The following is a 10,321-nucleotide window of genomic DNA, read 5'->3' on the forward strand; positions in this document are numbered from 1 at the left end:
GGTGGAATAGGAATATTGAGAGATATCCTCTTGAAACTTAGTCCCCACTGTAGACACAAGGTAACACTAGAGGAGTGAGAAGGCGGGGGTGTGCCGCCAGCTCAGCTCCTGTCTGGATGAATTCACCCCAGCCCCAAACAAAGCCCCCTCATAAAATGGGAGGCATGTACATTTCCCAGTGTAAATAGTATTGCCTCCATTTCTACTGTCCATTCCCATGTCCACCTTTCAACCAAAAAGTCCAGGACACAGGGAAAGACGAGGAGGAAAAAAAATCCACTGTCAAGAGACACAGCAACCAACACAAACAGACTCAGGTATGACACAGGCTGTTGGAACTAAGTCAGTGAATCTAAAACAACTCTGAGTAACATGTTAAAGCCTCTAGTGGAAAATACAGAGAAGATGCACGAACAAATAGCAGAATCCAACAGAGAGGTGGAGGCCAGAGTGTAAGGGAAAGTGAACCACAGGAACAGAGATGCAGACCCTTCTCACGGACACATCTGTGCACCTGGCACACAGCCAAGAACAGGGTGAGCAATTATGAGTAGGTCAGCAGACATTAAACAAACTGGAAAACACAGGGGAAAAGGGAACTAAAAAAGATCTTTGGCCCAGCTAGTGTTCAGCAAACTGAATTTACGTGAAAAGTTTACTAGTATTTTGTTCGTAGTGTGCTCAGAGAATTAAGGATTGAATTTTTTTAAAAAACTGTGAATGGAACAGAGAGAGAACACAGCATGAAGAAAGAGAGCAAGGACTTCAGAGTCATCTTGCCTTTAATACCCATGCTGGCTTTGCCACTTCCCAGCCCTGGGCTCTGGGCAAGCGATGTAAACCTTCTGAGCCTCGATCGCTGTAAATCTGTGAAGTGTAGTTACGTGCAGAGTGGAGATAATCACATTAAGTCTCTCCGCCGGGCCCAGGGAGGGCTCCCCTACTTTACAGTGACAGCAGTTGTCGGGCAGGAGGCAGGGCTGACGAGGGAACAGGAAACGTGGGGGGGGAACACGCTCACTCCCGTGACTGCAGTGACGGCCTCACACGGACACTCAGATGCCCCAGGCGATCAGGAAGTGCCCTTCACTTTACGCCAAGAGGAACTCGGTGAAGCTGGGAAAGGCAGAAAATAAAAGCACAGTGGACAATTCAGGGACTTCCTCAGAAAAGCCGAGCACCCACAACCCCAGGCCGCGGCAGCTGAACACCGCCCTCGCCGGGCACAGCTTTCCCGCTGATGATCTTTATGTGGAAACGACAAAGCGGGGAGCACCTGGGGGCGACCTGGAGCGCTGGCTTCCGCCCCGGTGTGTGGCCTCACCAGCCCGGGGGGCACGTCACTGCACACACAGTTTGCCTCTGAAGGCGGCCCCGGGAGCAGGGCCTCTGCCCGCGGTGTGGTCTCTGCGGGGCCTCCAACTGTGGCGGGGGGGGGGGGGGATTCCATGCCTGAGTCTGGGCGCAGGACGAGGAGGACCCGTCACTCACAGAGCCCACTGTGCAAACCGCAGCCTGTGGCTCGGGGCGCACCCTCGGGAGGGAGCCTCTGGGCGGGAGACACGCACACTTCCTCGGGAGACTGATTGGCCGGGCATCGGGCTGCAGAGCTGTCGCCGGAGGCCCCCCCCACCCCGGCAGGGGGGCGGCTGGTCCCGGTTTTCCCAGGAGGCGATTTCCAGCCCAGCTCCCACAGCTCCTCTGTCTGGAGGGAGGAGCTGAGTGGGTGGAAGGCATTTCCAAGTCACAGCATCGCTGCTCACGAGTGGCCGGGGCTGGGCGGCAAATACTTGACAAACTAAAGCCAGCATGTTACCCGAGGAACACACAGCCGGCTGTCTCGCCTGCTGCCCTGGACGGAGGACGGGTTCCCTTCCCATCTATCAACTTCTCAGTGACTTTGTTGACAGGAATGTGGGTGGGAGGCGGTCACTCAGTGACAGAGGACAGCAGGGCAGGGTTTGCCCCTGCGCCAGCCCTGCTCCAGCCCCAGGAGCTGCAAAGCCACGTGCCGCCCCCGAGAAGCGCCCCCCCCAGACTCCTCGGGGTGGGAAAGGCACTGGCGGGGCTGCGGCAAAGGCTGGGGGGACGGCTGGTGCTGGGGTTCCCGGGATGTCTGACCTCGGGGTCCTTGTACAGGTGCAGCAACTCCTTCATCCTGTCGAGTGCGCCACGTGCAGAGGACGCCGGGGGAAAGGCCGGTCTGTGAGACGAGCCCAGCATCTCGGCTCGGAGTCCGGGGTTCCCAGCATTTGGGCAAAGTCGCTACCGCAGCGTGTGCCAGTGCCACGTGCGCTCACACTGCTCCCGAAGCCACGTGTGTACTCAGACGTTCACTCTCCGCAGTAAGCCTCACGTTGTCATTACTATTATTCACGTACGAGGAGGTGACACACAGGGAGGGGAAGCGCCCTGGCCAGGCACAGGGGTGGTGGCGCTGGAACGTGGCTCTGAGGCGCCGCCCCGCGTACCCGTGCGCTCGGGACACCACCCAGCGGGACGGCGCCCTGGGCCTGGGACCTGTCGTATCAGCTTACGCTGCGGTCACGACCCTGGGGGTCCTGGCTCTCCCGGCAGAGGTCCCGGGGCTGCAGCCAGAGGGTCACCACTGGCTGGTCTCAGCCGCCCTCGGCACCCCTCGCCCAGCTGGGCTGGGAGGGAGGAGGTGAAGGCCTGCGAGGCCCAGTGGGCGCCTCTCTTCAGCCCGCAGTCTGGGGGTGGCTCCCCGTCTCCCGTCCCCCTGGACCAGCAGGCTGGCGGGCAGCCTCCCTCCCATCTCGGCAAGTGAGCACTTTTCCAGACGGGGGTCGTCAGTCTGCGATGGGCCCACACACGGCAGGGGCAGCGGGCAGGCGCTGCCCACGCCGGAGGGAGAAGGGACGGGGTAGGACAGTCCTCACCTGGAAAAGCTGTCTGATCCCGCAGAACGTAGCCATGTGTGGGCCCGGGCCCCTCCGCACCGCTCACAGCCCAGACCCGCCGTGTCCTGGCTGGACTCGGACGTCACGGCTCCCACTGCCCATCTGGGGGCCGATGTGGTGGTTCCTGACCCACTCGGTCTTGTCTCTGCCTCCCGTGGTGACCAAAGTAAACTTAGGCGTTTTTGTCACTTCCCTGCCAGGTGCCGCAGGCTCTGCCACCTCGGGGGCCCCAAATCTCTGAGTTCAGAGCTGCTCTGGATGATCAGAAATCTCTTCACCGAGAATGGGATTACTTCCCACAGGCCCCATGGCACCAGCCTGCTCAGGCCACCCCGGGATGACGGCTTTCCAGATGTGCCCGGTGTCTGATCACAAAATCGCATCACAGCCCGACCGCCCAGTGTGACTGAGCCAACTGCACAGTACTGTTCAGGAGGCTTGTCTGGGGACGATATTGTTTCCTACTAACTTCTGAGCAAAGATGGATTCTTCCCATAATGCAGTCATAAGACGTCATAAGCAATAACTCTGGGTTTCTTGTGTGAGTTGTACATTATCTGCTAAGTGGATAGAAAGCAGTTTAGCCCGTAATGCCTGGTATTGTCAAGGAACACCAGGAAGCAGAGCCCCCACCTGTTCTCAGGGCTGCTGTTTCCGTGGGCTGGGAGCCCCGGCCCTCGTAGGACAGGGGGACCCAGTATTCCCTGGTGCCCAGACTGGGACGGGGACACTGTGTCAGTCACCTGCTGCCACAAGAATGCTGCATCACGAGTCACCCAGACCCCTGGTGGCCTAAGCCACAGCCTTTGTCCTCAGGGGTCTGCAGACCCGATGAGGGTCGGGTCGGGCAGGCTGACTTCGCGGGGCGGCGCTCCTGGTCTCGGGCCGCCCTCGTGAGTGGGCAGAGGGCTGGGTACTGCCTGGTATGGGCTGAACGTGGCTGAGGGGTCTCTGTGCTTTGCGTCTCTTACCCCAGGGGCCGTGGGCCGGCCTAGGCCTCCTCCCACAACAAGCACAGGGGATTCCGAGGGAACAGGACGCAGCAGAGGGCTCTGGCGTCCAGCTTGGAGCTGCCCCACAGCCCCTTCCCCTGCAGCTAGTGGCCAGAGCAGGCACGTGTTCAAAACTGAAGCCAGGGGAACGCGTGAGGATGCTCGAGCAGGGGAAGAGCTGAGAACAGCAGCACGACCGCTCATGGGCTCAACCTCAGACTTTCCACCTGGTCCCCAGATGGGGTCAAATCGCAGGTACCGGACAGGACTGAGCGACAAGAGGGTCATCACAGACACTTAAAATCCGGCTCCACCCTGAGCTGTGCCACTCCCATCATTCGGTGAGTTAGTGTGAGAGTGTGGGTGCATGTGTGAGCACACGTGCGTGTAAAACCTCTGCAGTTATCTTTCGTTTGAAGCAAGTGTGTTTTCATTACAGTTGACCCTTGAACAGCTCAGGTTTGAGGGACGCAAGCCGCTCGTGCAGCTGACAATCCATGTCTAACGTTACCTCTGCAGCCACGGTTCCACATCCTCAGATTCAAGCAACTTCGGACAGTGCAGTGGTGCTTATGTACTGAAACAAATCCGTGTATAAGTGGCCCCACAAAATTCAAATTCACATTATTCAAAGGTCAACTGTATACATTTTGAGGTATTAATGATATTTTTTGTTTTTATATGTCTGTATGTGTAACAAAAGTGTAACTTTTTCCTTTATAGTTAAAATGCTTGCCAAAATAATTAATAGTTTCTTAATCCAGTCTAATACCCAGAGTATATTCTAATTTTTCCAGCTGTTCTCAAAATGTTATCTGCATTGATGTGTTACAACCAGAAGCCCGCACTACTTTGGAAACTGATGATTTAGGTCAGGACTCAGCCTTCATCCTGAGGTCGAAGACTTGGGTCTCCTTAAGGTGAAGGGAGGGAGCCGCGGGTCTGATGGGGGCGGCGGCAGGCGCAGGGCCAGCACGTGCTGCTCAGGGCTGCCTGCTCGTTTTCAGCTGCTGCTCCTTCTGTCCCAGGCTTTAAATATTTGGAATATTTCCCTGGACGCACGAGGTCCTGGGCTGAAGACAGGATGAAGACCCAGAGGTGGTGCAGGTGCCCAGGACGTGGTTCAGGAGGAACCTGCCCGGGTTGAGAGGGAAGGGAGGCCGAGTGAGCGCTGGCGCCGCCGGGGCCTGAGCGCAGGAGGACGTCCGTCTGGGGGTTGGAGGAGGTGGGAGCACCGGCCTCAACATCACACCTGGGAGGTGTCAGGTGGCCTCGGCAGGAACAAGAGTCACCACGGTGTCACCCTGTTTGCACCTGATTCCACCCTCCGTCCTCCCGAGCTGCTCCACCACCCCGGTCAGCTGACTCCTTCCTCACTGGAGCCTGACAGGGACACCCGGTTTGTATAAAACGTCTGACACCCAAACACAAGGGAAGGGGCCTCAGGTCAGTGTCTGAAGTCACAGCAGCTCAACCCGCATACTGATGATAATGATGACCACGCTAGTCCTGTCACTCACTAGGATGTGTCCTTGGACAAGTGAATGAACCACTGGGCCTCAGTTTCCTCATCCACAAACTGAGGATAACCGACCCCATGTCAGGATGAGGACTGAGGGAACTGGTCCTGTAACTAGAGCTGCGAGCACGGCCAGCACAGAGCGAGCAGCGGTAATGCTGGGCTCTCCATCTGCACGCTGGCAGGGGAGCTTGGGGCCCTTTCCCTGGGGCGGGGGCCATAGGGGACCCAGGGAGCTCGGGGCCCTTTCCCTGGGATGGGGGCCAGAGGGGACCGTGGGGAGGCCACTCGTTCCCGGGCCGCCAGGGAGGGGGCCCTGCTCAGCAGGAGGCTCTTTGCTCCTGTTGGCGGTCAGTGGGGAAGCCCAGCCCGTGTCTACTACACATGCTGTTCTAATTCTATGTCCTGATCTTGCTACAGCAGGAAATCTTGTAGGTTTAGAGGCTAGATTTTCGACAAGAAAAGATAAAGGTGTCTCCAGCAGGGAGATCAGATGGAGAGTGAGGACTTTGTTAAGAGGTGTCACCACAGCTGCCTTGTGGGGAAGACAGGCTTCTGTGCTTCAATCTCCTTTCCTTCAAATTCAGTCTCTCTCAGTTGCCCACATCACATGCTTGTGTCCTGAGCCAGGGGCCCTACACTAGCACGGAGCCACAAGGCACGTCAACCAGAACAATGCCACGGCCATGTGGCTTCTGTGGGCTGTGATGTGGGAATGTTGAGAGATCAGGGACTTCAGGTGATAAACACCTCCTCCTCCTCCTGACCCTGCGCCTTAAAGCCCACCATCAGGGCTAAGATCAGGCTGTCCCTGGACACCCTGGGGAGATGCTCGGGGCACTAGGCTGGGTGAGTCTACGTGACTATGACCCTCAGGACAGTGCTGCGGGTGGTCAGCGTCAGGAGCGGACAGCAGCAGTGCTATGAGCTTCTGGAGGTGGGGAGATATGATGCTAGAAGGGGCTTCATGAGGATGCGGACTACGAGGGAGCCTGGGCATGTTGACAAAAGGCTTGGGGGGAGGGAGGGAAATTCTGGGAACAGCCAAGGTGAGGACAGAATCCCAGGGATGGGGAGTCAAGGCTCTCGAGGCAGATCAAGGGCACGTGGTGCAATACAGAGAGTGGGTAAGAGAATGGACACGGGGCCAGGCTGCTGGGTCTGAGTCCACACCCGACAGCTCATACCTGTTCAACATTAAGTGAGTCCCTTAACCTCTCTGTGCCTCAACTCCATCATCATTCAAATGAGGCTGGCAGTGATACTGCCTCACAGACTTGCGATGATGTAAAGGAGCAATGGATTGGAAGCACTTAGAGCAACGTCTGGACTTGATGAGTACCACATCACGAATGGCTGTGATCACGGCAGTGGTGATGATAATGGTGACAACGAGCAGGACAGAGATGATGACAAAGATGGCGATGATGATGGTGATGACCACAGTGATGTTGATAAGGATGGTGATGATTGCAATGGTGGTGACAATGAAAATAACGATGATGAAAGAAAAGAGCCCAGAATAGACATAACGTCCTCCCAGAATCACTCTTCAGGACAAACCCTGAGACCCAAGGCATCTAGAAGCCACTGCTCAGCTCCAGACACAACATCAGAAAAAAGCAACTCTCAAGGACTGGGTCAGAGGGCTGCTGGGAAATCAGCATTCCTCAGAAGAACAATAGGAAATGTGGTTAAATAATCAAAATTAAATTTCTTTCAGTCTAGACATAAATAATTAGATTTTATAGAATTATAATCTGAAGTGCAATATACTATAGAATGTCTGACTACTTCTCAAATCTGATTTTCTTCCCTTGTAATTGACTAGTGGGATAGACTTGCCAAGATACACTGTTTACAACTGATCAGGGACAAAAGCTGATGTCCCCAACGTCTCAAATCTCAGAACATCCTGCTGATGCACAAATGATGCACACCATGTCACTGTAATAGAAAAGAACCAATCTGACTCCATTTTAGATCTGTTCCTTTGACTTTAACCCTGTGCTGTGTTTCTCGTGGTTAAGTCATACTGATTTTTCACTTTTTCGTAAAGGGATGTTGCCTAGAGCCTGAAATACATGGGACAGGCCATTCCTAAGGCTCTGATCTTTAAGGGCAGAACACTTTTCCATTCATACAGAGATAAAAAGTTGCAGAGCAGAAAAATAGTATGTCTTGTTGGAAGTTTACAGGAACACCACGACCTGACCTACGTGGGCAGCTTCAAGAACAAAGGATTCCGACACCAAGAAGTTTGCAACAACCAACCACACCCCCTCCCCCTTTTTAGTATAAACGGAGCCTGAATTCTCACTTAGGGAAGATGGTTCTCCAGGACGTTAGTCTGCCATCTTCTCGGTCTGCCAGGTTTCCAAATAAAATCATTATTCCTTGCCCCAAGACTCGTCTCCTGATTTACTGACCTGTCACGCGGCAAGAACGCATTGGGACTCAATAATACCACTAACCTGGGGTCACAGCGCGTGGCTGACCTGCTCTACCCTGTGGAGGATAAAGGTGCACACCGACATCACACACCGCCCAGGGTTCACTGCTGGTCCCCAGCAGCCTGGCTTAAAAGCCATTAGCACTTGGACCACACTGTCCGTAGCTGTGGGGAGCAGAGCTGAGTGAGCCTCACTGACAGAGGAAGGGGGACCGGTATCTCATCCGGCCCGGAGCTGTGACCGTTCATTACAGGATCCAATCTCCCAAACCAGGCTCCCAGGGGCTCCTGAATATTTATCTCATTTGCAAGCTTTTCTGCAGCATGAGGGTGCAAAGCCTAGCAGCTTTGGTTCATTCCTGCAGTTCTAGGGACATGAGAAAGGAGCAGCTTTGGGCCCAAGCAACCCCTGCCTGTGTGTGGTTCTGTGTTCTCTGTATAAATAGGAACGTTTCTGAATTTGCACACAGGAGTCATGCGTGGTTGTGGGTGTGTGTGCATCTGTGTGGTCATGTCTCAGTTTGCAGGTGTGTCTCCGTCTTTGCCTTTGCCCAGGATAGGTGTATTTGGTGTCTTGTGACCACGACGAGTTTTCTCTGGACAAGGCGCGGCCTCCTGGCCTGGCTTCTCCTCCCATCCCTCTGCAGCCCATCACCAGGACACACATTTAAAGGACAAACCAGACCCCCTCACTCCCTGGTTAAACCCCTCCCACGGCTCCCGAGTCAGCAGGGCCGGCAGCTGCAAGGACGGGTTAAGGAGGGCACATGTCAGCGTCCCACCCCCGGGCCTTGCTGGGAGGGGCCCCTGTGTCAGCAGGCCTGGGCGGGTCAGGGCCGCGGACTCCCACCCACCCCCACCCCCACCCCCCGGCTCCAGGTGAGGCCCCGCTCCCGCTGGGAGGCCAGGGCGGACGGCAGGACGCGCTCAGGCCCTTCGTGGGCAGAGACTCGGGCTGCGCGGCTTGGGGGGAACACACGCCCGCCCCCCGCTGGGGCGGCTCCAGGGAGGGCCCCGCCCCGGACCCCCCAGCCGCCCGCCGGCCCCCCAGTGCTCCGTCCCGCCACCCCCACTCCAGGCCCGGTACCTCCGCGGCCCACGGGGGCGCCCGCAGCGCTGGCTTCCTCTTCCGGAGTGGAGGCTCACGGGAGCTTCCGGTGCGGAGGCTCACGGAAGCTTCCGGTCGGCGGCCCGGGGCACGTGGCGGGGCCCTGCGCTGTCCGCCCGGGACAGCAGCCCCGCGGGAGGGGGTGGCCCCGGGACGAGGGCCTCACCGGCGGCCCCCAGGCCCCTCCGTGCCCCCCGACCCGCAGCCCAGTGCTGCGAGGACTTTCCCCCCCATCCTCGGGCGGGGCCTCGCCCCCGACGCCACGTCCGCACGGAGGCCTTCTCTGACCACCCCGGTTCCAGGACACCGCGCCCAAACCGAAGGCCGCCAGTACTGAGCACGTTCCAGAGATGCTTCACACCCGCGCTTCCCCCTACAGCGCGAAGTTACAAGACGTCCTGCTGCTTCAGCAAGATGAGTCTTCACTGACCCAGACTCCGTGACACGGGAAGATCCCGTCCACGGACGCGCCGTGCAGGCGCGGGGCTCCTCCAAGAAGGACCGCTCTGGGGACAAAACTGAGCCTCTTGGTCAAATATACGCGTGGTGTGGGGGGGCCGGGGGGGCTTCTTCACAAGATCCCTTTGAAGTGCTTTTTCTCTGGTGCGGCCGGGGCTGGAAAGGGGCTGAGCCAGCACGCGGTCACTGCACGCAGAGGGAGTGGGCAGTCAGTGTAGAGAGCTCACTGTGTGCATGTGGACCAAGGAAACAGAAGTTACGATATGGCACGCGGTGGGACCCTGGCACGTACTCACCTAGGTATTAAATCCAGATACATACACTCAGTTTGCAGAGAGGGAGTGGGGGAGCCACTTTAAACCATTTGGGTCAGTCCTGTCAAGGAGTCTGTGTCGCAAATGCAGACGAACCAGAGGCTGGGGACCTGCTGTCCCCTCATCTGTCTCCAGGGGGTGACTATCCCACCATTCTGAGGTGATTCAGTGTTTAAAGTTGTGTTTTTCACTCAAAATGGCCCTACGGATGAGGCATGTATTTCATCTTATGCTCAGCAGAGAAAAAAATGAAAACCAAAAACTGATCTGGTCCAATGCCGGCCTACTCGTGATTTTTAAGACGCTCTGTTTAAACCTAAGCCCTGTGTAAGATGCGGATCCCGTGCTGTCATTACGTGGGCTGCCCCTGTGTTTGTGTGGCGCCCCTGCACTGAGCTTCAGCCTGGCCGCTGAGGCTCCACCAGCTGGGCGCAGAACACGCTGGTGTGAGAATCCTGGCTCCACCCCTCCCTGGATGTGTGGCCAACTCTGTCACCTCCCAGTGCCTCAGCTTCCTCACTGGTAAGTTGGCTGATAGTGGTACCCACCTCACTGG

General features: G+C 56.9%; 1 long non-coding RNA gene across 1 annotated transcript; it reads left to right on the top strand.

The window, feature by feature from the left end:
• The first annotated feature begins 1,110 nt into the window (after positions 1-1,110).
• On the top strand, positions 1,111-4,562 carry LOC135319758 (uncharacterized). Its single transcript, XR_010378621.1, has 3 exons — positions 1,111-1,310; positions 2,140-4,254; positions 4,333-4,562. It is a non-coding gene; the product is annotated as an uncharacterized LOC135319758 (long non-coding RNA).
• The last annotated feature ends 5,759 nt before the right edge of the window (positions 4,563-10,321 follow it).

Source organism: Camelus dromedarius, chromosome 31 (genome assembly GCF_036321535.1).
Source record: "Camelus dromedarius isolate mCamDro1 chromosome 31, mCamDro1.pat, whole genome shotgun sequence".
NCBI classification, from domain to species: Eukaryota; Metazoa; Chordata; class Mammalia; order Artiodactyla; family Camelidae; genus Camelus; species Camelus dromedarius.